At 49.4% G+C, this 21,575-nt stretch overlaps 1 long non-coding RNA gene across 3 annotated transcripts in view; it reads left to right on the forward strand.

Annotated features, from left to right (window-relative positions):
- Positions 1-21,575, forward strand: part of LOC140909795 (uncharacterized) — a 193,349-nt gene that overhangs the window by 129,729 nt on the left and 42,045 nt on the right. For all 3 annotated transcript variants that reach the window (XR_012158355.1, XR_012158354.1, XR_012158353.1), the window contains exon 3: positions 5,264-5,728. This is a non-coding gene — a long non-coding RNA (uncharacterized lncRNA). The remainder of the gene's footprint in view (positions 1-5,263; positions 5,729-21,575) is intronic.

Raw genomic sequence — 21,575 nt, forward strand, 5'->3', positions numbered from 1 at the left:
GCGAAGAGGAAATTACTTACCCTGGATTTCTGCTTCTCTGGAGATAACAGGTGAAATCCTGGCCGCATTGAAATCAACCGCAAAATCCCCATTGCCTCGCCTGGGGACAGGGCTTCATCCATCATCTTGCAGGATTTTTGCCCACCCACCATCCTGCCTCTGCTCAGAATCTGAAGAGTTCCTTTTTGTGACTGTTTTTGCTTTGTGCCTGTCTCCAGGGTGTGCGCTAATCTTGTGTTGCTAATCTTGTGTTGATCGCCCTGAATTGGCTTTTGCCTGTGGGAGCTGCGCTTCCCCCGCAGTTGAAGGAGCTTACTGATGTCAGGGGCGTGTTCCTCAGTATCTGATCCTTAGTTTTTGCAATATTTGATATTTTTCTTAAAGCCCCAGCTCCTGGAGTCAGGTGATGATGTGAGGATCTAAGCTTTTATTTAAAAGAGGATGATCCTAACCAGTGGTTATGAAGAAAAGCCTGAACACATGGCCCGGGGCACCTTAAAAGCTCAGATCCAGAAGACAAAGAAAAAAATACCCCAAAATGTGTTTTTGTTTAGCTTTAAACCCTGAGAGTTTTTAAAAAAGACCTCATGCTTTTGAGGGCCCAGTGAATGCATGGGGTTGACAACACTGACATGTGCTAAGGGGTTAATTAAGAACCAAGGGTATAGTAAATAATTTCCCCTTTTTTCTTCCATGCAACTCATGCAGGATGCTAGAAATGTACACCTCTGTGGTCTCACCTGTGTGGCTGAATGACACTGCACGGGGAAGCCCTCCAGTTTGCCATCCTCTGGGGACCCCTTGGGTAGGTCACATCTCAACACTCAGTGCTGGGTTAGGGAAATCCACGGTCAGAGGAGGGTTTGTTTTGGTTTTTTGGTTTTAATCGTCATTTAAATATTTCACAGGACCAGTTTTGTAATCAAATGGCAGCAGGCAACAGTGGCGTTCTTCCAGAGAGCTCACACTCCCCTGTTGCTCACGTGATTTTTCCTTTGGAAAATGCCACTGATATTAAAAACAGACACCAGAGCAGGGGCGGGAGCAGCTGCAATGATTCTCGATGGACTGCACAGTTCATCTAGAGTTCTAGACTGCCCTGTTTAGTTGCTTGCCCATGTCCTGTACGTAATGCATTTGCCATAGTAGAAGATAGGAGAAGGGTTACATCAGCTGACAGAGTTTACACTGAACAAAGGTCTGTTTAATTTGCAGCATGGGAGATTTAAGTTAGCTGTTAGGAGAAACTTCCTAACTCTCGGGGCAGTTAAGCTCTGGAACAGGCTACTGACGGAGGCTGTGGCATCTCCATTACTGGAAGGTTTTAAGAACTGGCTGGACAAACCCGGGGCAGGGCTGGTCTGGGTTTCCTTGGTCCTGCCGCAGCGCTGGAGACGAGATGACTCTGCAGGTCTTCCTGTGATCTGAAGATGTTGCCCAGTGTCTTCTCAGGAAGGGCCGTTACCCATGTTGAACACTACCTGCCTTGCACCACAACTAGTCCCACTGAACTTCGCTCCCCAGCTGGAGTCTGGATGGGCAGAATCCGGCCCTAAATGTCTATTTTGCTCTGCAGCATGTGACCTGGACGATAGGTGCTGTCATTGCTAACCATGCCGCCCTGTTGCCATTCAGAGTCATGGAGTGAGCCCGGCCTTTACCTGACAAAAGCCGAAGATCTCAACAGTCAGGTCAACACCGTGTTGCCAACTCTTGTGATGTTGCATGAGAGTCACAATGTTTGGTGTGTTTTTTCAAGCCCCAGCTCCTGAAATCAGAGGATTGCATCCGAATCTCAGCTTTCATGGTCTTTAAAAAAGCTTCCAGCCCTTATGGTTGGGGAGAAAAGCTGGAAAACATGACCCCCTAGAGACTTAAAAATCAGAAGGCAAATACATAGAAGCCCGAATGTTTTCTATTTTAAATCTGCTCCTCATTTTAAAGCTAATCTCATTATCTGTAGGGCCTGACTCCTGGAAATGCTAGGAGGGTGATACTGCCCGTATGAATTGGACATGTGGGAGATGCTGGCTGACGGCAGCAGAGAGAGGTCCGGTATAATTAATTCCCCCGTTAGTTATTCAGTTGTTTCGCTGCGCCATTACAGTTGCGCCCAGAAGCCCTGATCAAGATTGGGGCCCCATTGTGTTGGATACAAAGGTGCCGACTTTCCAATGTGCCGGGGGGTGCTCAACCCCCGCTCTGCCCCAGGCCCCACCTCTTCCTGCCCAACTCGCCTCTTCCTGCCCCGTTCCACCACCTCCCCCAAGCGCATCTCGCCCTTGCTCCTCCCCATCCCCCCAGGGCCTCCTGCATGCCACGGAACAGCTGATCGTGGCGGGCGGGAGGTGCTGGGAGGAAGGGAGAGGCGCTGACCGGGGGGGCCGCCAGTGGGTGGGAGGTGCTGGGGGGAGGGGAGGAGCTGACCCACAGAGTCGGTGCCTATGGTTGGATACGCCACAGACACAAGGGGAGACACGTTTCTTGGCCCAGTCTGGCCACGTTTCTCCGTTGCATCGTGAGCCTCCCAACGGTGGGTGTTTTTCTTGGGTCCGCAGCCTCTGGACTCATGTGAATACGTGAGAATCTCAGCTTTCCTTTAAAAAAATAAAGGCCTTTCTGGCCCTCCTGGGTTCAGAGAGAGGCTGGAAAACGTGCACCCGAAAGACTCAGAACCAGCTGTCAAAGAAATGGTTCTTTTTAAAATCTCATGATTTTTAAGCCAGTCTCGTGATTTCTGAAGCCTGACCCATGCTGACTGAGAGTTCGGGGATGGCACGCTGCTGCTCCAAACAGCTTGTACCAGACTTCCCTGTGCCTCCAGGGCAGAGATGCCTTATGAGACAAGGCAGCCTTCCGGATAGTAATTTGATCGATACTGATATTTTCCCTGAGTTCCTCTTTCACTAGTTGCACTTGGTGATTGAGAATTCGACAACCAACAGCTTATTCATTCTCAGGCCAAAACGTACAAAAGTGGCCTCAATTTTCAGGGCCCCAACTTGAGAGAGAAAGCACCGAAAATCGGTGAGCGCTTTGCGGAGACCTGAACGAGGGGACCCTCTCAGCAGCATGTCGGCAGGGCCTGTTCTTTGGGGAGCAGCTCTCTGGACAGCCCCAGGCTCAGCCAGATGCCCGGCCGCACTTTTATAGGAAGCTGTGCAGTCTAGGCCCCACTCTCCCCGTTTCTCAATGTCACGGGCTCCCCCCTCCCCGTCTGATGTTGTTCCAGAAACCTCTGCGGGCCAGCAGCCGGCTGGCCTGACCTCACCAAGACCTGAAATGATTGCAAAGCCACAGAGAGAGACAGCCCGGGCTCCATTGTGAAACATGACTCCTCTCTTGGTGTGAAATTCTCTTTGCTAAGGATTTGACACCCCGAGCCTTTCCGGTCACGGTGGAGGGAGGCGCTCCCAGAACAGTTCTGTGGCCCTCCAAGCAGCTCAGGGGGGAGGAGACAACTTGGTTTGCTTATTTTTTTCATTGATCCAAGGCCAGAACGGCCCATTGTGATCATCTAGTCTGGCCTCTTGCATAGCCTAGGCCAGAGACCTGCCCCGCAATAATTCCTAGAGCAGAGCTTTTAGAAAACCAGCTGATCCAGATTGAAAAATCTCAGTGATTGGCTCAGGCTCAAGCCCCGATTCTGTCTACACACACATCTATCTGACTTGGGTCAGTAAGCCCTCTGGACCCGGGCCATAGGACATGGCAAAGGGAGCAGGTCTGTGCCTGAGTCCCAATGGGACTTGGATCCAAAGGATACCATTTTTCAGTGTGGACGCAGCTCAGGCCTGGCTTCCCCATTTTCGTGTCCTGAGAGCTCACCACAATCCCATGGACAAGTGTTCCTATCCTTTCTATCCCAAGATTAGCCCACTGACCCCCAGAAATGGAAGCAACCTCCTGGTTAAAATACAGCTGCTTGGCGTCTAACCCTTCCACTGTGTTCTGACCGCTGAGCGGCAAACGGAGTGAACCATCGCCTGCGTTAGTTAGGACCAGCAACAAGAAGAAGCCCTTCACCGAGTGCAGTGCCCTCTGGTCCTGGGACCACAGCCAGATTCTGGTAAATGTGTGGTGTGAGGCGGGCAAGACGCTCGGCTTCAGGCCTCCATGTTTGTTGTTGTTAATATACGACTGGGAGGAATTTCTGATTTATGACCCAAAGCAATTTTATTACAAGCCGCGGGTAGCAGCGGGTATCTGCTGATTGTGGGATGCAGGCCAATGCCTTGGCCACCACCATTGCCACATGGAATTCCACATGGAGACTGGGAAGCTCAAGCAACAGGTAAATGAGCATTTAACATTCATATTTTCCTAGTTACTTACACACTCTTACAAAGATGTGCGTGGGGGGGGGGGGGCGCGTTAAAAGTAAGAACCATATGTTACCTTCTCTTTTCACATGCCGCAGCATTGGGAGACAAAATCAAAATCCATGCCTTGGGAGACCAAATCAATATCCAGAATATGGCCAGGGGGTTATATGTAGCCCAGAAATGTGCTGGGGGCAAAGCGGGCTGGCTGTGCAGTTCTTTGAGAGGCCGTATTGCCGTGTGCGTTTGCATGTAGCCCTTGGGTAGATGTAGTCAAAGCAGGTTGTATCGTAAACTGTAGGGAGACCATAATCTGTGTGGATGCTCATGCACCATCCTGCTGGTCCACCATGCATCCTGACCCACTCCCAGGTGCTGCTATCTGCAAACTTTCCCCACAGTAGGAACTCCAGAGAGGTAGTCACGTCTCTGGGAAGGGTCTGTTTTCTGAGCCCTCTGTACGGGACACCAGCCCACTCCACTCGCAGATGTGTTTGTCAGCTTGGAAACCTCTGTGGCGTACACGCCCAGCCTGCCAACAGTAGCTTGGACTAGAATGTCCGTTCGCCGTTCAGCAATCTCCGGGATTGTTGTCTCCTCCAGAACATGCACTGCCGGGAGGGACCGATAAACCTTAGGCAGCAAAGCACGGCACGCCCCCTCCCCACACGTACACACACTTAAATGGTCTTCCATTCGTAAGCAGATAGCATTTGTAAATTGCAGCTTCCCCTTGGGAGTGCACCCTTTTCACTCTGCATCAGTCAGTTGTGTCCACAGAGCTGCTGGGAACTGAAGCGTTCCTCTCCCTGAAGACTCTACTGGAGCTGAGCTGAACAAAGTATAATTTTTTGGCCTTGAGATTCCACAGGCACTTTTCTCTGACCATGCACTTTGTGAAGTACTAAGACAATAATGCACCGGTTCATGTCTGCTTTCAGGCCCTTCCACACTCCAGCAGGAGCCTGGGATTTCGGACCGTCATGGACTGGTCAAAGAGGAAGCATTTCTGTGAGGAACTGAGGGTGGACATCCTGGAGACGGCCAACCAGCAGAGTAAAGGGTCTCAGCCCGTGGAGAGGTGGCAGGGCTGCAGCGTGGGAGGAGAGACTTTGCAGCACGGTTTCTGGAGCAGGACGGTCACTTCAGGGACAAAGAGAGCATGCAGCAAAAAGACCTGTTTGAGTGGCTGCTTGCACTAATGGCCACAGGGCTTCTGCCCCACGCCCTGAGTGCCCTCCATGGTGCCATGTCTTGCGGGCCAGGAATGCATTGGACAATATCATGGTTGGGGGCCCATGCAGCTTGGACAGGGCAAATGTGCTCCCGACAGTCCTCCACGTGCCTTCAGCAGCTCCACGTAGGTGGTAGAAAGGAGGAGAAAGGGAGCTCGGGGACATGCAAAGGTAGGCAATTTATCTGTTTGCACTGTTTATCGTTTGTGTAATGCAATTTCTGTCATTACTGGTTTGGGTGTTGGCTGATTACTGGTGTTTTGGTGTTGGGGTGGCAGCTGGCCTGCCTGACAGTGCTTCATATTGGGTGACATTACCATGGACTGTAGCTGCTAGGCAACATGGCCACTGACTCTCGCCATTGGGCGACATAGCCTGGAGTATCATCAGTAGGCAGTACTGCCGGCCTTAGACTCAAAAACTTTTTCGCCAGGAGGGTGGTGAAGCACTAGAATGCGTTACCTAGGGAGGTGGTGGAATCTTCTTCCTTAGAAGATTTTAAGGTCAGGCTTGACAAAGTCCTGGCTGGGATGATTTAGTTGGGGATTGGTCCTGCTTTGAGCAGGGGGTTGGACTAGATGACCTCCTGAGGTCCCTTCCAACCCTGATATTCTATGATTCTACGAAAACACCCTTTGACAGACCGGATCCAGAAATTCTAAACTAGGGTCACTTTTCAGTGTGGATGCACAAGCCTGGGTTTACAAACGTTACGCTGGCGGGCTCAAGTCCCACTGACACTGGGATTACATTGTGGGGCAGACATTCCCAAAGGCTCTGATCCTGCACATGCCTGCTTAATTTGACTCACATGATCCATCTCATTTAGGCCAAGGGAAGTCCATGCAGCCTTACAGTGAAGTCTCTGAGCAAGTGGCTTCAGGATCAGGGCATGAGACAGGCAGGGCTCCCACATTTCACAGCCAAGCCATCGGGGGAGAGATTTTTTTAAGATCAGGTACATGTTACTGTGAGACAACATAGTAGCTAATAAAGTACAAATATATGACAGACCATCTCTGTGTAGTTTAACTTGGCTCTGGGCGTGGATACAGACCCAGTCACGTGCTCTGTAATACGCCGAATGACTGCCCCAGATGGCGAGCAAAGCGGGGCTGGAATCGGGGCTCAGAACAGGACGGTGTTCTACCAGGGCAAAAGGACAGAACTGGGCCATGGGTTTGTCCCATTTCGGAGGGAGTCATTCTTTACAGAAGCCTCGGTTCAACCCCAACCAGCTGAGCGGTTTGCTGCGCCTCTAAACGCGTGCGCACGCATTTTTATAATCGCAGCTGGCCTGGTTACGGACGTGATGATGATGCAGCTGCTTCAGGCTTCTCGGGGGAGGAATGCTGCCAGAGCTGGGAGGTGCTGATTCAGCAAAGCCCAAGGAGGGCAAGTGAAATTCTATCACCCTGTTTTCTCCACCAAAATGCAGCTGCTCAGAAGAGCAAACCATTTATCAGCCCGTCCACATCTGGAAACTCCATGGCAGCACGTGGAGGGGTTTTTCCTCTTCAGGGTGAACAGAGTCTAATCCCACTCTCAGATGTTCAATGGAAACTGTTTTGATTACTGATAGGGCTGGTATAATTTGCCCGTAGATTATTTATTTTATTTTTTTCTTCTTATTTTTTCCAATACATCAACTGCTACCTCACCCCTCAGCTGGGAACCCTAAGTGACTCTGGAAAAGCATGAACTGTGAGAAGACATAACAGTCAAATTATGAAAGCCACATACACTTAGATTCACCTGTTGTTGATGTCCTGAGTCATAATCCCTAGCAATTGCCTCACATACAGCATTCCTCACAGAAATTAACGAGCGGGTTGGGGGCAGTGGCGCTGTGGAGGAAGAAAGTTGGCCTGGCGGTGGCAACTCTTTCTAGTTGCAAAAAGAAAAGGAGGACTTGTGGCACCTTAGAGACTAACCAATTTATTAGAGCATAAGCTTTCGTGAGCTGTAGCTCACGAAAGCTTATGCTCTAATAAATTGGTTAGTCTCTAAGGTGCCACAAGTCCTCCTTTTCTTTTTGCGAATACAGACTAACACGGCTGTTACTCTGAAATCTTTCTAGTTGCTATCTGCTGGGTAGGAGTCAAGTGAGCAGAACTGTCAAGTCACTGCAGAATTGATGAGGTCACGCTGGTAGTTTCAGGTCTGGGCTGTAATGTGTGCTTGGTTTGTTTTGTGGGTTTTGCCAAGGGAAGTAAGATATTTGTCTTTTCATTTTTATATATACCAAGAATAATGGGTTTCGCCTGATCTGGTTAACACTTTCAGTTCACTCTGTTAATTACAATACTAATTCCAAGCCATTCAGAGCCCTGCAATTCTCAGTGCCTTTGTGGTCCTAAAATGACTCCTCAATGTCTCTGACTCACCAGACCCTAGACACTCCATTCGGGTATTGTGGAGGTGCGCAGCTACTGTTCTCTGCCCTGCATTCTTCCAGTCCCTTTAAACAGCACAGTGGCAGGGCGGCTCCTAACTTTGGAGCTTGGTTCATTTTTCTATTGATGCTAAATATGGCTGTAAGGAAACTCCCTTACTTTTCTTCTTGTGCCATCACGGTTGGGTCTGGGTGAAATTGGTAAGAAAATGTTCACATATTCATTTGAAATTATGCACCAGTTCACTTCATACATCAGTCTATTTCTAAGTCCTGAAGCACTTGCATGAGAGGAAAGTGATCAGGAACAGCCAGCATGGATTCACCAAGGGAAGGTCATGCCTGACTAATCTAATCACCTTTTATGATGAGATTACTGGTTCTGTGGATGAAGGGAAAGCAGTGGATGTATTGTTTCTTGACTTTAGCAAAGCTTTTGACACGGTCTCCCATAGTATTCTTGTCACCAAGTTAAGGAAGTATGGGCTGGATGAATGCACTATAAGGTGGGTAGAAAGCTGGCTAGATTGTCGGGCTCAACGGGTAGTGATCAATGGCTCCATGTCTAGTTGGCAGCCGGTATCAAGTGGAGTGCCCCAAGGGTCGGTCCTGGGGCCGGTTTTATTCAATATCTTCATAAATGATCTGGAGGATGGTGTGGATTGCACTCTCAGCAAATTTGCAGATGATACTAAACTGGGAGGAGTGGTAGATACGCTGGAGGGGAGGGATAGGATACAGAAGGACCTAGACCAATTGGAAGATTGGGCCAAAAGGAATCTGATGAGGTTCAATAAGGATAAGTGCAGGGTCCTGCACTTAGGACGGAAGAACCCAATGCACAGCTACAGACTAGGGACCGAATGGCTAGGCAGCAGTTCTGCGGAAAAGGACCTAGGGGTGACAGTGGACGAGAAGCTGGATATGAGTCAGCAGTGTGCCCTTGTTGCCAAGAAGGCCAATGGCATTTTGGGATGTATAAGTAGGGGCATAGCGAGCAGATCGAGGGACGTGATCGTTCCCCTCTATTCGACATTGGTGAGGCCTCATCTGGAGTACTGTGTCCAGTTTTGGGCCCCACACTTCAAGAAGGATGTGGATAAATTGGAGAGAGTCCAGCGAAGGGCAACAAAAATGATTAGGGGACTGGAACACATGAGTTATGAGGAGAGGCTGAGGGAGCTGGGCTTGTTTAGCCTGCAGAAGAGAAGAATGAGGGGGGATTTGATAGCTGCTTTCAACTACCTGAAAGGGGGTTCCAAAGAGGATGGCTCTAGACTGTTCTCAATGGTAGCAGATGACAGAACGAGGAGTAATGGTCTCAAGTTGCAGTGGGGGAGGTTTAGATTGGATATTAGGAAAAACTTTTTCACTAAGAGGGTGGTGAAACACTGGAATGCGTTACCTAGGGAGGTGGTAGAATCTCCTTCCTTAGAGGTTTTTAAGGTCAGGCTTGACAAAGCCCTGGCTGGGATGATTTAACTGGGAATTGGTCCTGCTTTGAGCAGGGGGTTGGACTAGATGACCTTCTGGGGTCCCTTCCAACCCTGATATTCTATGATTCTATGATTCTATGATTCTAGCTTAACCTTTCTCATGTGTGCCATTTCCTGTAGGAGCATGGGGGTCGCCATGGGTTTGGCAACATAGCCTTGTTGAGAGAAGACAGGTGAGCGTGGAGACCTACAAAACAGTTCTGGGCATTTATAATATTGTATATAAACAGACACTCACCAGGTCAGAAGCAGCCGGAGGTGTCTGGAGTCTTGTTCTGCCTGTAGAAGTGGGCCAGGGACACCAGTGTTCTTGTGGGGTTAATTTAAATTCCTACTGTTTGTGATGTTGAGTGTGATGTTACTTCCCCTTCCAGCCAGTAACCAGCTATGACTAATGTGTGTGTTTGCTGAACGACAGTATCTTGTTATTTGCAGCTTTTTCCAGCATTGAGGCGTCATGGGCTGCACGTCGCTAGCCGCGTGAATGTATTGATTTCTGTTACACAGATCCCTCTGTCTTGTTTCTTACCCAAGCTGTGTACATTTTCTTATGGCATTCTGCAGAGGGAGGAGTTCAGGTTGTCTGTCTGGGACTTCAGCGCCCATGCTGGAGTAGAGCTGATTTGCTAGAGGAATGGAGGGGAACTGTTTGTAGGTTTCTGGGGTGGTGGACGTGTGAGAAGATCATGTGTGAGTAGTTAGGTGACTTCACACAGAGTTTTGAGTTTGGCAGCATCGTCTGACAGTAACTGGTTTTCACAAAGAAGTGGGGATTTTAGTGTTTGAGTTTCCTCTTTTTTTAGTGTATGAAGAAAACACAGACTGGAATGTTTGAGGAAGGCACATTTCAAATGAATGTGTTGTATCATAAGATTAGCTGATGTGTCACAGTGAGAGGTCATCCCATTTACCTCAGAGAGACTGTCCCTCATGAGCCATTTCCTGTGGAAATGAGATGGCTGCTAACAAAGATGTCCACTGTCTCCTAATGTTTCCAAAGGAATTGAAGCCACAGGCTGCCCTCACTTAAGATGGCTGCCCTTTTGTTACAGCTTTTGCAAGTGGAAGTAAGATGGCCCATAAATGATGGCGGTCTTCCATTTTTTGCAGTGGAAATTGGGCCAGGCTGTCTTCAGGAACAGTGGCCCATTCCCTGTGCTCTAAAGCTAGGGAACTGGGCAGTAAACTCTGAGGAGACAGGAGAAAACCCAGGGGGGCAGGGTGGGAAATATTAGCAAAGTACTTCTTTCCATAACTGCCCGGTGTCCCAGCAATACCCCACACCTGGCAAGGGCTATGCCCAGGTTTGTGGGGCTGCTGGTCCCTTCCAGTAAGGGTGCATATGTTTCCAAGGAGTGGGCAAGTTCTTTTACACATTGAAAATGTTACACCTCGAAAATAGCCCATTTATCTGGTCATTTGAACCCAGCCTCACTCCCTAATTTTCAACAGGTAGAGGCCAAACACAGAGGCAAAGTAAATAGTCTTGGAACTGGAGAGCATTTTGTACCGGTTCGCACAGAAAACATTTTAAATGCAGATGCAAGGCTGCTTTTCTTTACAGCGTCTTGGGCGTTTGGTCCTGCCCATGGAAATAACAACATGGCTAAACTGAGTCTGTGTCCGAGAGAGAGAGAGATTTGAGCCCCACGCACATTGTACAATGCTCCTTCGTTCAGTGCCCACTGAAGTCAATAGGAAGACACTCTGGGGTGCTTTGGATTGAACTCTAGCGATGGGATTTCCGGACATGCTACGCACTGACTGTTTGTGCTCCCCACAAAATCGATTGTAAAACTGCCATTGATTTCAGTGGGGGCAGAGTCAAGGCAAAGCTGGGAGCCTCAGCCAGTCCAATCCCGATAGGTCCCATCACGCCAGTGTTGAGAAACTAGCTTGTCTCAGGGATACAGCATCCTATACAGTCATTCTTGCCAGCAGATCAGGTGAATGTTAGTCATATTAACAAGCTTGAATTATTAAATCATCAACATCCTTGTTACTAAATTGAGGGTGGTTCCGGTATGTACCACAGAACCATTGTATAAAACTTTACTGGAAGAGTATTGTTTTGGAGTAACATTTTTAAAAGCACCTAAGTTCTATTTTCTAAAGTGGCTTAGGCACTTAGGGGCAGATTTTCAAAGGTATTTAGGCACCTCGTGGAGTTTTCAAAAGACCCGAAGCAGGAGAGGCACCTGGGTCCCACTGAATTAAACACCCGCCCTGCTTAGGTGCTTCTGTTGCTCCCACTAGGTGTCTATCCACAGTTTTAGGGGCCTAAATACTACTGAGAACCTGCCCTTGGGAGGCTAAATCACTGTAATGATACTGAGGCTCCCAAGACACTCTGGTGCTTTTGAAGATGTTACCTGATCTATACCAGTATTTTAATACCATGAAAATAAGGAACAGAGTTATTGAAAAAGTGGCATGGACTTTACAAGATAGTTCTATAGGCCAGGGCACCGTACCGATTCTTGGACAGAACGGTGCGCTTGACAGAAGGGCTGGAGGTAACATGCGGCAGAGGGGCAGCAGCTCAGAAAGGGAAAGACGTGATTTACCCTCAAAACTGTGCAAACAGAGAAAGGGGAAATTCCAGACGGGAAGTAGCATTTTTTCCTCAAAAGAAGAGGGAAGGTCCCCTCATGGAACAGTGAGTGGTTGAAAGACAGGAAACAAAGGGCAGGAATAAATGGTCAGTTTTCAGACTGGAGAGAGGTGAATACTGGTGTCCCCCAGGGCTCTGTACTGGGACCAGTCCTATTCAACATATTCATAAATGATCTGGGGAAAGGGGTAAACAGTGAGGTGGCAAAATGTGCAGATGATATAAAATTATTCCAGATAGTTAAGTCCAAAGCTGACTGCGCAGAGTTACAAAAGGATCTCACTAACCTGGGTGGTTGACTTGCAGCTGTCATTTTGTTGCCCAGTGTTGATAGATGCAAAATAATGCACATTGGAAAATGTAATCCCAACTATACAAACAAAATGATGGGTCTAAATTAGCTGTTACTGCTCAAGAAAGAGATCTTGGAGTCATTGTGGGCAGTTCTCTGAAAACATCTGGTCAGTGTGCAGCAGCAGTCAAAAAAGCAAACAATGTTAGGAACCATTAGGACAGGGACAGATAAAACAGAAAATATCCTAATACCACTGTATAAATCCATGGTATGCTCACCCCTTGAATACTGTGTGCAGATCTGCTCACCCCATCTCAGTAAATATATATTAGAACTGGAAAAGGTAAAGAGAAGGGCAACGAAAATGATTAGGGGATGGAACAGCTTCCGTATGAGGACAGATTATGATAATGGGGACTGTTCAGCTTGGAGAAGAGACGACTACGGGGGGATATGATCGAGGTCTATAAACTCACGACTGGGGTGGAGAAAGCGAATAGGGAAGTGTTATTTACCCCTTCACATAACACAAGAACCAGGGATCACCCAATGGAATTAACAGGCAGCAGGTTTAAAACAAATATAAAGAAGTATTTCTTCACACAACGCACAGCCAACCTGGGCGCTCATTGTCAGGGCCAAAACTGTAACTGGGTTCAAAAAAGAACTAGGTAAGTTCATGGAGGATAAATCCAACAATGGCTATTCGCCAAGATGGCCAGGGATTCAACCCCATGCTCCGGGTGTCCTAAGTCTCTAACTGACAGATGCTGGGACTGGACAACAGGGGATGGATCACTCGATAATTGCCTTGTTCTGTTCATTCCCTCTGGGGCACCTGGTACTGGCCACTGTCGGAAGACAGGACACTGGGCTAGACACTGGGCTAGACACTGACCCAGTATGGCTGTTCTTATGTTCATAAATGGCTGTCTTCTTTATACTGTGTTGATGGTCTGTGTAAGCAAACAGAATCTCTGCTCATTGAGGCAGGCAAAGGAAAGTCCCTGAGGTCAGAGAAGCATCGGCACTTATATTGGCAACCAAATGTAAAGGGAGGCTCAGGTCAGACGCATCGGAAGCCTCACTTGCAGAGGAGGTCCAAGTCCCTCCCACGGTGGAGCAGAATCTTTTTGATCTGAGGCTGGAGTTTCCCTTGAGAGAAGACTCCAATGAATGACAGTTACAGAAACTCTTGGGTAGGCAGAAGGGCTGTGAAGGATTCAAAGGCAAGGAGGAGCTGGGGGTGGGAGCACAGACTGCAGGTGCTCAGAGCCGGGAACAAGGCAGGTATTTTTGGTGGCAGCATTTTGAACTGATGGAAAGGGGCGAGGTTCGTGCCAGGCAGCTGCAGTAGCTGGGAGAATGGAGAGGGATTTGGGCCGAGGGGGACAGCAACTCTTAGGAGACGGGGGAGGCTCCAACATTGACCCGGGCTCTGGCGAGAGTGGGGGACAAGGCGATGAAGAAATGCGGGCTGGAGACCGCGAGCGTAGCACGTGGGAAGCCAGCAGCAGGCAGGTTTCAGCACACTGGGCTGCAGCTAGGGTGGCCCTCCCGGGCTGAGGCATTGGAGGAGCAGTGGGCAGACTTGGCAACGCTCACCAGGACAGAGAGGCAAAGGGTGGTGCGGTCGGGCAGCGTGACTGTCATACAGGTTCGAGAGGAGCCCATGCCACTGGAGGGGCCGGCTGGAAGAGGGGGCCCACAGCAGCAGGCTGGAGAGGAGCCTGGTGGGAACGGCTGGGGGCCGTGGGATCTCTGAGCAGGGAGCCATCAGACAGCGGCGAGAAGGAGAAGGCGAGGAGTGTAGGGAAGGCAGCGGGACTTCGCCAGCGTTGTAACTCCTCTGTCCTGGTCCCGGGTGGTCGTACCCATGTGCTGAATGCCGCCGCATGGTCCAGATTACGCCATGCAGCCCCAGCAGCATCAGGACGCGCCGATCAGCGTTGTCCCTAAGCAGGGAGAAGGGGTCAGGAAGGGGAGTGCAAGCACACACTGACACCGGTGCTTGCTTTGAGGTCTCCTGGAGCTGAGCCCTCTGGGGTGGGGTGAGAGACCCCCAGAGCCGGGTGTGACGACGCCCCCAGGGGCTGCTCCCTCTCAGCACCACAGCACACGCCTGGGCGGCTTCTGCAACGGGGTGACCTGCCTTGAAAAGGGAAGCGTCCGTTCCATGCTCACCTCCGTGGTGACTAAAGGAACTACAATGGTGACTGTGCTGTACAGACCCCGGCCAGCGACGGAACGGTGCCCACGCCCCGGGCATGGCTACTTAGAACAGCAAAGTTCCTCAAAGGATTGCCCCGCGTCCAGATCGCTGGGCATTTCTCTCTGCACCGCAGGGCTGGCCCACTCCTCGGCTTTCCGCCAGCGTGCCCACGGCAGGCAGGTTAGCGCTCGGCACTCCGGTGAGAGCGGCGCAGCCTGTGGCCGGGAACGCTCACGTTCGCGCGGATGTCGGGGTGGTCAGGAGGGGCAGCGGCTCAGGATGGTTTTGAACAGGGCAATAACAAAACAAACTGGAAGGTTAAAGTCTTCCCCAGGCTGCCACTTCGGAAGCCTTCCACCCGGTTGTGTAACATGGGCCCTTAGTTTTTACGGACTCCCAACTTCAGAATCCACGGCCTGCAGCTGGAGCGTTGGCTGACTTGCCCTGCAAGTGCACTTGGGAGCCTGGGGTACGGACAAGGTAATTGTGTGTTATGAATACGAGGAACCGCTGGATTTTATTTCACAATTATAAGAAAGGAGCCTACGGCTGCTGGATTTGAGTTGGCTGTTGGATTCTCCCTGATAGGAGGGGCAGTTTTTGTGTTAGCAAGCTCCAGGAAGTGCTGGAAAACATCTTGTCAATTAGCTCCATTTAATAGACACATTTTAACAGTCAAGGAACTTCAAAGCAGCTCTGACCAGAACTAAACCAATGACACATGCCTGAAGCAGCTTGTAACCGGAGCTTAAATCTCAAGCGGAATGGGATAAAATGGCTTTTTCCCCCCTTGTGAGTTAAATTCTACTGTGGGTACAACAGTACAATTTTGTAGCAGTTCTGAGATGAGCCATTCCCACAAGGTGGGGGAAAAAATCACAGAATCATTTTTTGGGGCAGCCTGGGGACAGTGGAGAGAGGAAGAGGGTCCCGAGGTTCAGGCACTGGCCTGAGCCAGGTCTACACTCACAACCTTAGGTTGACCTAGCTACATCACTCAGGGGTGTGAAAAATCCACCCCCCCATGTGGCAGAGGTAAGCTGGCCTCACCCCCACTGTAGACAGCGCTAGGTGGATGGAAGAATTCTTCCATTCACTAATGACAGGTTGCAGAGTAGCAGCCGTGCTAGTCTGCATCCGAGGAAGGGAGCTGTAGCTCAGGAAAGCTTACGCTCTAATACATTTGTTAGTCTCCAAGGTGCCACAAGTCCTCCTGTTCTTTTTCCATTTACCTAGTTACGGCTCTCAGGAGGTGGATTCCCTGTGGTGACAAGAGCACCCCTCCCATCGCTGTAGCAAGCAGCTACCCCGAAGCACGACAGCAGCACAACTAGATTGAAGTGTAGATGTCACCTGGGTTCAATTCCTGCTCTGCCACAGACTTTCCGTGTGACCCTGGGCAAGTTCCTTAGTTTCTTGGTGCCTCTGCTCCCCATGTGTGACGTGAGGATACCAGCCCTGCCCTGCCTCACAGGGGTGTCGTGAGGATAAATATATTTCAGACCGTGAGGTGTTCAAATTCTGCAGTGACGGGGCCCACTAACTCGGACAGGTAGCTAGATAAGCACTGTGCTGCTATCCTAGAACGTTAATTCAGTCCAATGTATTTTCTCTCTCTGTGGTACGTCGAGGGAACCAGTTGCTGTAGTCGCTAGGTTCTGAGCATGGGGAAATAAGGGGATGAGATGGGGCCCTGTCAGTGCAGCTTAGGAATTCTGGGTGATATGAAATTTGTTGTGACAGATCCTGCAACGGCATGCAATAGCAGGGGGGCTATATTGGCTTACGTTTACATATCACTATGGGACAGGGAGAGAATTACCACAGCTCCTCCAGGAACTAAACACAGGGGGCGAGGGGTGATATGCTAGCGAGGCATCACCTCCTGGTGTGGTTTGCAGATCCTGCTCCCGAGCTGGGTTTCCCTGAGACTAGGAGAAGAAAGGACTTTTGGTATGACAGGATGAACTTGAGTTGACACAGAGCCTTCTGATCCAGCAAATGGACAGGACTGTCTGTCTGCGGGTGGAGGTCCAACCCTTGTAGAAGGGTTGGAAAGACTTTGACCAACTAGGGCCCCATAAGGTAAGGTGAGCATTTAGCACGTGTACGGGAACTCTTACTGGTGTTTGTTTTCTCTGTAATGCTTTCCCCTGAAGAAGAAGTGTGCTTGCTTAGAAAACCCTGGGTGGTAACTTCTGGCCATACACGGACCCTCGCTCTTGGAGAAAAAGCAACACTCAGGCACTGGCCTTCAAGCAGCCTGACTTGCTGGGTGTATCGCAGTGGAAGACGATGCTGTGCAGCATGAAAACCCCCAGTCAGAAGGGGGACAGATGTGGGTCCCTGCCCAAGGGAGGTGATGGCTGAGTGTCAGGAACCTTAAGTGGGTGCCCTCAAGGGACCATGGAGGGGAAATAGGGGTGCAGTTACCCTGAAAGGGTGACAAATGTATCGTGAAATTACCGGGCCTTGGAAAGCCCGGAGATGCCCCAATGCTGACTGACAGGACTGCAGCAGGCGTACACCAGGGAAGGCTTAATGGTGATGACAGTGCTTTGACCATACAAAAGTTATGTGAAAAAGTGACGGAATTCTAGGGGGAAAGCAGTTTTATCCATCCTCGTTGAGGGGAGGGTTTTTTTGGAGCAGCGGAAAGTTACCAAAGAGACAGAACAAAGGAAGCCAAGTGTTGCAAGGGGAACATATAAAGAGAGCCCTACAGGGAGAGGAACTGTGGGGCAGGAGAGAAGAAGGGAGGAAGAAGACATCCAGCGATGTAACAGCCTGCATGTGGCAAGGAATCCCAAGGGAAGGGAGACCTAGAGAAGTGCAGTGCAGGTCGGAGGTTTGGTTTTTAAATGATCCGTCCTCTTGTGTTTTGTATGACGAGGTGAGAGAAGAATTGTTAGATTCTGGGAAAAGTGTCTCTATTTAAATGCTATGTTCCTCTGGTCACCCTGAGGCGGAGTTCCAGGGGAGGGTGTGTGAGAGGACAGGGCAATCTGAACAGTCAGGACTAGGCCCAGGGGCTGAGCAGCAGGATCCGCTCTCAGGAAGGAGCGTTTGACTGCAGGTCTGCACCCCAAGATGGGGACAGTGGCTGGATGCTGCTCAGACTCCAGAGGCTTGGCTTCTCCTCCCAGCACTCCAGGGAGCACCTCATCGGATCTGTGACAAACAGCACTGGTCTCTGCTCTTTGCTTTCTGGCAGCCTGTGCTTCCTTTTATGTAAGCCTTGTGGTTCCTTTCTTGTGGGCTGGCGCTGGCAAGAGGGTGCATGTCACACTGGACACTGCAGGAGGTCACACAGCAGAGCGTTCTGATCCGAGACGCAGCATTCCACAGCGCCGGGGTCTCGCGTGGTGTGTTTCTCTTGGCCATGCCCTCGGTTAGCACAGTATCTCCAATGTCAAAGCTACCCCTGCAGTAATCGGGCTCAGCCGCTGGTGGGATTTCACAGATTAATAGGTTTTGAGTCCAGAAGGGACCATTGTAATAACCCAACTTGACCGCATAACACAGGTCATAGACCATCCCTGGATTAATTTCTGCTTTAGGTTTTAAAATTGCCTGTGATTGAGAATTCACCGCCACCAGTGGAAGAATTTACCCAGGGGTTAAAAGCGTGTGCTTTGTTTCCAGGTTGAATTTGTCTAGCTTCCACTTCCAGCCTGGGGAACTTCTTGTACCTTTGTCTGCTAGACTGAAGAGCCATCTATTATCCTCGTGTAGACACTTAGAGACCGGTCAAGTCACCCCTGAACCTTCTCTTTGATGAGCTGAATAGTTGTGATAAGGCAGGTTTTCTAACCCTTCAGTCATCCTTGTGGCTCCCCTCCCATTTATCAAAATCCCTCTTAAATTGCGGACACCCGACCTGGGCACAGAATTGCAGCAGCGGTTGCATCTGTGCCAAACGCAGAGGTAAAATCACCTCTCGCCTCCTACTCAAGAGTCCCCTGTTTATGCCTCCCCGGATCCATTTACCCTGTTTAGCCCCAGCCTTGCACTGGGAGCTCACATTCAGCTGATTCTCCACTAAGACCTCGAAGTCCTGTTCCGAATCCCTGCTTCCCAGGCTAGTGTGTCCCCCACCCTGGGGGTGTAGCTGACATTCTTTGTTCCTACATAGTCAAACACTAAGGCCCAGATCCTCTGAGGCCTCATGCACCATTGGCAGGTGGAAGGTGGAGCTTCCTGCCTGAAAGCTGGCTAGGTGGGGCTTGAGTACTGCAGTCCAAAAATCACCCACCTAGTGCTCTTGGTTCTGACCCACCCACTGGCAGGGCACCGCTAGCCAAAAACCAGAGCCCCTCGCAGAACCAATTTAGTTCAGATCAAAGTTCCCCTTTCATGGTTTTTTGCTCTCCTCGTTCAGCTGTTTCTCCCATGACTTCACTGTCCATCTCCTCCCTTCATCGGTGTCCCTTTGCAGTCTATGCTTAGGCCCGCCCTCCAGTACCTCCTTGACACATTAGCGCTGGCTGATTGCCTCTGTACAAATGACTTCCAAACCTAGCAGCTCACTCCTGCCCTCAGCCCATCAGGGCATGCTTGCTGCTCTGTCCTCTCATCCTGGATGACCCCCCTACTAAATTCTCATTTTTCTGCCATACTCCACCCCAGCCCTTCCTGTCACCCACATGCTAGCTGTTGCCAAATCCTCAGTTCTTCCTGTGCACCATCTTCCACGTCTACCCCACGAGTCCTGTTGCTGGAACCCTTTGCCGCGCCTGCATCCTCTCTGCGCCAGGGCTTCCTCACTTTACTCCTCTCCTGCCTGTTACCTACCTCCAGCCTGCCACTCTCTGACACCTGTCACTGACCACTTCACATGCCCTAGCAAGGCCAAGCTCAGCATCATCCTGTCAAGATCTTCCCTCGCACGGTTGGCTCAGGAGACTCGCAGGACCCTTATGCCCTTCAAAGGCTCCCACATAACCACTGTTTCCCTCTCCCACTTTCACACCTGAAACCCCACAGGGCACCTTCTGACATTCCTATTCCTCCCTACAGTCCCCTGTTGAAAGCCGAACACTGACTCTTCCTTTGTTATATAAAATCCTTGTCATGGTCACTTGCAGTATAAATTCAAGAGACTCTAGTACTGCCGCTCTGCAGCATGCTGGGGCCCACAGTGTTGCATCCCCATCCTTTATTCACCTTCATCCAGTAGCTAGGATCTAGTATTGCTCCTGGAGCTAAATTCAGGCTTTGGCTTGGTCAGGAGACTCCCCTGGGTGGAGCTCTGAGTCCTCGCAGATCTCAGCAGGGATCTGGGCTGTGTCTAGCTTTGCTGTACAGGCCATGCCTACCTAGGCTGCATTTGATTGTTTCCCCCAATGTATTAACTTGCAGATTTCCAAGTCTAATCTAATTCTCATTTTCTGCCCATCTTGCTCCTCACAAGAGCCCATTTGTTTTAATTTTGTCCTCCATGGCATTTACAATGCCTGTAAAATGAGTGTCATGTAAAAAAATGTTTTGGATGTACTCTAGTCCTGCCACTAGCTCCTTATGGGCCTGGTCCAAACCCCCCTGAACGATCACCCTCCCAACCAGCTCTTTAATTCCCTGCCCGTCCACGTGACATAACGAGGGAGTTTGATACTCCGTGTGCATGGGTAGAAAAGCAACCCCGAACCTGACTTGGAGAGAGACAGCGCTACTCATTCCTCAGGTGAGGTGCTCGTCCACAGTAGCAGTCGGTGTACAGAGAAGCGTGGGGGAATTCACCATGGAAACGTTTCACAAAGACATTCCAAGGGTATGGTTGAAATGTGGTATGAAAGAAGTGCGCTCTTCCAAACTCCATCCTGAATAAGGACATGGAAGATGCTTAAATTAAGCAAGGTTAAAATGCCTGGAAAAGCGAGTGGCACTTGCACGTATCAGAGACAGATAATTAACGCTGATCTACAATTCCCTACATCTTATTTCAGAAGAGCATAAAATTTTGAATTTGAGAAAAATAATACTCATCACAAATAGATGGAAGTTTTATTTATATAAAATTCATTAAGAACATAAAAGATTGCATCTTAAAAAAAGATCTGTAGCTATGTACAGCAGTATTGCACAAGTAAAGTGGCAATTACCCTGTCAAAAATTCATCAGTGCAAACCACAAGTAAGCCAGGGAAATTGCAATAAAAATGCTACATATGCTGGGTCGTATGAAACAAGTTAGTGATTAATCAGTACATGATCAGTGCTGTGTTTGTTTGTACCTGATCAGGAGCTTTACTACAGTAATGAGTGGTCTTGAAACCAGGATGCAAAAGTTTACAAATCAAAGTAGAAAGTAGTTCTATAAATAACTTGCAGGGGCTTCTTGTTTAGGAGGTAACAGCCACTTCCTGCACTATGTAAACTGAGGATAAGGTGTTTAATATCCCAAAATAGGGTTATTATTAAGTTACCAGGAAGCACAATCAAGTTATCGAACTGAAATCTACAGCATAATTTTTAATTCTGGCAGCTGGATGAAGCAATGCAGCCAGATTCAGTAGGAGCACAGGGATGGTGAAATCTGAAGGCAGTGGAGAATGAGAAGGTGGGGAATTGGCACCTTGTATAGGTCTTGAAAAAGTGATTAACTGAGACTACTGCACTTCAGTTTAATAGTATGTTTGAATAAACTGCCCTTGGCCCCTTGGGATAATAATGTTTTGCTTAGACTGATGAAGTTATTTGTAACAAATTAATGCTTTGAACTACACAGAGATTCTGGATGTGGCTTTGGTGTTTGGCCTACTTTGCACCTCCATGTCACATTTTACTTCAAATCTCTGCCTTTATGTACTGTGCTGAATCACTGAGTCCAGAAAGTTAAGAAAAGTGGCCAAAATGGGGGATTTAAATTGTGGATACAATTTTCAAAAGAGACTTTAGGCACACAGAAACCCAAGTCCCCTGGACTTTGTGACACTCTGACTTAGGTACTTCACACCCTCTTTTGAAACTGGGACTTAGGAGCCTAAGTCACTTAGGCACTTTTGAAC

This window comes from Lepidochelys kempii, chromosome 3, assembly GCF_965140265.1.
Source record: "Lepidochelys kempii isolate rLepKem1 chromosome 3, rLepKem1.hap2, whole genome shotgun sequence".
NCBI classification, from domain to species: Eukaryota; Metazoa; Chordata; order Testudines; family Cheloniidae; genus Lepidochelys; species Lepidochelys kempii.